Genomic DNA, 3,796 nt, shown 5'->3' on the forward strand with positions numbered 1-3,796 from the left:
AGTGGACAGCGGACACATGATTTCCAGACCGTATTTGCCAAGTTTCTGACGAAAGTGGCCACATGACTGTTTACATGGATCACTCTCACTGTCTTGCGGCGTCATTTTATTGCTTCGGTTCACGAAACAGTGTATCTCTGTCTCTTTTGCATTACATCAGTCGTCAGTGTTTTATCACATGCATCGGTGGACACAGTTCAGCGTGATTCTTCCCTCTTTTTATGCCACCGTGAAACCTGCACTCTCCATGCTCCAAGGAAGGCTTCCATTTCCATTTCTGCCAGCGCAGCTCACAACGTAGCACACCAACCAGACAAACAGTGTCAATGGCTGTGGCATTGGTGGCCACCTGCTTCGTCATCCTCGTGCTCAGCTCCGTTGTTTGGCTCCGCGGCCGTCAGAAGCGGCTGAACCTTCCACCAGGGCCGCAGGGATGGCCGGTGATCGGCAGCCTCGCCTTGCTGGCAGGCGCTCTCCCGCCGCACCGCGCACTGGCCACGCTCACGGCGCGCCATGGCCCGCTCATGCATCTCCGGCTTGGCTCCTTCGACACCGTGGTGGCCTCCTCGGCGGAGACGGCACGGCTGGTCCTCAAGACCCATGACCTTGCCTTCGCCGACCGCCCGCCCACGGCCTTCGGCGCCATCCTCGCCTATGGCTGCAAGGGCATCCTGCAGACCCCTTACGGCCCCTACTGGCGCATGGCACGCACAAGCTGTGCGCCACCGAGCTCTTCTCCTCACGCCGCGTCGACTCGTTCGAGCGCATGCGCGCACAGGAGACGCGCGCGCTGACTCACCGTCGAGGTGAAGGAGCACCTCGTGAAATTCACCATGCGGAACATCCTTCGCATGGCGCTCGGGGACAAGTGGTTGGGCTTCTACGTCAGTGAGGAAGGCGAGGCGTTTCGGCGCACCCTGGATGAGGCATTCGCGGTGACCGGCGCCGTGAGTATCATCGGCGAGTGGGTGCCGTGGCTGGGGCAGCTTGACGTGCAGGGCTTCACTCGTCGGATGAAGAGGGTGCACGAGCAGCTGGACCGGTTTTCGGAGCAGATCCTCGACGAGCACGAGAAACACCGGCGACGCTGTGCTAGAGACGGCGGCGAGTTCGCAGCGACAGACCTGGTGGACGTGCTTCTGCAGCTAGCCGAGGAGGGCGGCGGGCCGGAGGAACCGGAGGCGCGGCTCACGCGCGATGGTGCCAAGGCCTTCATGCTGGACATCATTGCCGGCGGCACAGACACCGCGGCGAATCGGCGATTACGATGGAGTGGGCGTTGGCGGAGCTCCTCCGCCGCCCGGACGCCATCGCGGCCACCACCGCCGAGATGGACCGCGTGGTGGGCCGTGGTCGCTGGGTCACGGAGCGTGACCTGCCAGCGCTCCCCTACTTGGACGCCGTGGTGAAGGAGACGATGCGGCTCCACCCTGTAGCCCCTCTCCTGGTCCCTCGTCGCGCCCGTGAGGACACGGTGGTCGGAGGCTACGACATCCCAGCCGGAGCACGCGTGCTGGTGAACGTGTGGGCCGTGGCGCGTGACCCGGCGTCGTGGCCTGACGCGCCCGAAGAATTTCGGCCGGAGCGATTCCTCGCCGGGGGTGGCGCCGAGGACGTGGACGTGCGCGGGGCGCACTTTGAGCTACTGCCATTTGGGGCCGGGCGGCGGATGTGCCCGGCCTAACCTCGCGATGAAGGAGGTGGCGGCGGCCCTGGCGAACCTAGTGCACGGGTTCACGTGGAGGCTGCCGGACGGGGTGGCGCCCGAGGACGTGAGCATGGAGGAATTCTTTGGGCTCACGACGAGCATGAAGGTGCCCCTCATCGCCATCGCCGAGCCCAGGCTGCCGGAGCACCTCTACGCCGATGTGGACTAATCATCCCGGTTTACGGTGTGGTCATATTATGCAACGTTAAAAACATTGGGCAAAACACGTATTCTAAGTATATCGCGTTCGTGTACAATATAAACTCTGAGCGTTGACCGTACCCTCTCTTTTGGTTTTTCTCACTTTGATTGATCTCAGCCAGTAGATACAAGTGTCATGACCGAATTTTGTTTCGATATTAGATGTTGTTTGGTTCGCTCGCTTTATATGGTGATCTGATCATAGCGTCAACATTAGTTTTCTAAATTTTTGCAATTTGGCCCTCCTAGGTGACGTTGACTTGGTCGATACATCGGAGCCACAGATCTTGGCTCCGAGCTCGGAGCCACAAATCTCGGTGCTGACCTCGGAGCCGTGGATCCTAGCACCGAGCATGGATTCAAAACCCATTTCATTTCTTCCTCCTCTCTCTCTCGGGTTCTTCCTTTCCCCAACCCGTCCAATCTCTTGAATCGACGAATTTGACCTTAGAAACTGTAAGTGCAATCAAGCTCTAAGTGGGTTTTGGTGATGTTGACCCCATAATTAAAGGACTAATGGCTTTGACAAGTGTTTGACAACATATCTTTAATCGTGGATGCAAAGAAACAAAGGAGGAGACCCCCAACTCAAATTGATGGCTTGCAACGGCTCTAAAAGCTAGTTTAATTCATTTCATATTTCAAATTTGAGTAATAGGACAAGCCGTACTATCAAGAGGGATACTAATGGTGTGCTGGGTAAAACCAAGAGCTCAAAACTCCAGTTACAACTCAAATAATCCTAGCCACAAAAAGCCAGCCGAGCAAAATTCTTATCTGCTCTGGTCTGCGCGGAACCTCCGCGCTTAGGCGCGGAACCTCCGCGTCCTGACATCCTACCATTACATAATACAAAAAATAAAAATAACTTCAAACATTAAGTAATAAAATGTATCTAGGGTTGCAAAATAGATATAATATATACCAAATCAATGCGTAAAAAATGATAAGGGGAGAGAGGATACCTTGCTCGTGAAGTTGTATGGATCAAATACAAGTTTCCAAGGTCAAATTCGTCGATTCAAGAGATTGGGTGGGTTGGGGAGAGGAAGAACCCGAGAGGGAGGAGGAAGAAATGAAATAGGTTTTGAATCCATGCTCGGCGCTAGGATTCATGGCTCCGAGGTCGGAGCCGAGATCCACGACTCCGAGCTCGACTCCAAGATCTATGGCTCCGAGGTACCGGCCACGTCAACGCCACCTAGGATGCCCTGATGTGCATGGCCAGACACCTCGGAGCCATGATCTATGGTGCCGAGACGTGTTACTTCGGAGCCATGAGTCATGGTGCCGATCCCCAGAGTCCAAAGATCAGTTTACGTCTTTTAGAGGGCCAAATGTAAATTTTCTTTAGAAAAAGGACTAAATTGCAAAAAAAAAGGGCATTAGTTTCTATTTGTTTGATATTCATGGTAGCTGATGTCGGGGCAACAGAAACCTCCCTTCGGAAATCTACTTCAGCCCAATTTGGGAGGTAAAGGATTCCTTTAACAATTTGGGTGACCACCTGCTCAACCAAACAAAACAAGTAAGCACATGTTCCATTTCGATTGTCGTCCATATCTATTTCCTTTCCATTGTTGTTGCTATTTTTGAACCAAACAACACTTCATGTGTTTGATTTGGAAACCTGGTGGAATAGGATGGATTCAATCTAGTTTTTAGAGATGGAGCAGTCCATGTACTTTGTTTGGTTAAGGTAGGAGATAGTTCTTGTTTTCTGTTTGGTTGATGGGTCTACACATATAGAATGGATGCCCACTAGGGACAGTTATGAGTAGGCCCATTTATCATGTATAGGCCCACTTGTCTGTCATATAGTGTTATTATTTTTTTCGTCGGGCTTATCTCTTATTCCTCTTCTACCAAGCGCCCGCGAGCTCCTCA

At 53.5% G+C, this 3,796-nt stretch overlaps 1 pseudogene; it reads left to right on the forward strand.

The window, feature by feature from the left end:
• The first annotated feature begins 305 nt into the window (after positions 1–305).
• On the forward strand, positions 306–2,022 carry LOC136505773 (trimethyltridecatetraene synthase-like; annotated as a pseudogene).
• Positions 2,023–3,796: the final 1,774 nt, after the last annotated feature.

The sequence above is a fragment of the Miscanthus floridulus genome, chromosome 14 (assembly GCF_019320115.1).
Source record: "Miscanthus floridulus cultivar M001 chromosome 14, ASM1932011v1, whole genome shotgun sequence".
In the NCBI taxonomy this organism is placed as follows: domain Eukaryota; kingdom Viridiplantae; phylum Streptophyta; class Magnoliopsida; order Poales; family Poaceae; genus Miscanthus; species Miscanthus floridulus.